A 950-nucleotide genomic window follows, 5' to 3' on the forward strand; every position below is an offset into this window, starting at 1 on the left:
AGAAACCTGCCAGTGAGTGTTCAATTTCCCTGCAGTGCCTCCACAGGAGAGATTAAGCATTACACAGTGTCCATTCATATCAATGTGTTGTCTGTGGCATGCAGGACAGAACCGGTCCTCCAGTGCGACAGACGCTCTAAGTAGTCACTCTTCACTCTGACCAAGAGGTGAAGGTCCTGAACAGGGAACCCCCTTTTATTACCTCAGAATATCTGGACAGGGTGTGTGAAAATATATTTTCTAAGTTGGCTAACCCCCCTTAAAAGTCAACTGATATAAGTGAAAATTTCTCTTCAGATCAGAGTGTATGTCTGACATATTAACAAAGATGGACTAGTGGGTGCAATCGCATCCACAAAATTACCCAGCTTATGTGACCAAGAGGGACAATAAGACCTGATTTGGATGTTGGTTCCCCACCAGAGGAGGTGACTCTGAGGCCACCATCTATCTATGCCAAACATGTGCATGTCCAGATTTACTGAATTGTATTATTTGTTGTTATCATTGTACATATAGGACATATCATCAATAATATTTGTGATCATCCCATATAGAATAGACCATAGTGGCAAGTGATTAGCTCTATAGTCACCTCCAACTGAGGTTGCCTTATACTGAAGCTTTGGAATTTATTATTCTGTCAGAGCTTGGGCCATCTTCTGGTACTCAGGTGGACCAGTCTGACCTTAGCCTTGCCCACCACTTCCTTCAAAACAGATAGTCCTTCCAACCAAACAGCAGAGCCAAGAGAATTTTTTCTTGTAGCTGAAATAATTGTGTTGGGGGTTATTTCTTCAAGACCCTCTGTCTCTGTAAATAGGAATGCCAACTAGTGATAGGACATGACACATGCCTTGAAGCATAAGGTACCTGTCCTTGTGACAAATATACTTTGAATACCATGTTAAATATATTATTAAAAGATTTTTTTTTAATATACTACTATC

The sequence above is a fragment of the Rhinoderma darwinii genome, chromosome 10 (assembly GCF_050947455.1).
Source record: "Rhinoderma darwinii isolate aRhiDar2 chromosome 10, aRhiDar2.hap1, whole genome shotgun sequence".
In the NCBI taxonomy this organism is placed as follows: domain Eukaryota; kingdom Metazoa; phylum Chordata; class Amphibia; order Anura; family Rhinodermatidae; genus Rhinoderma; species Rhinoderma darwinii.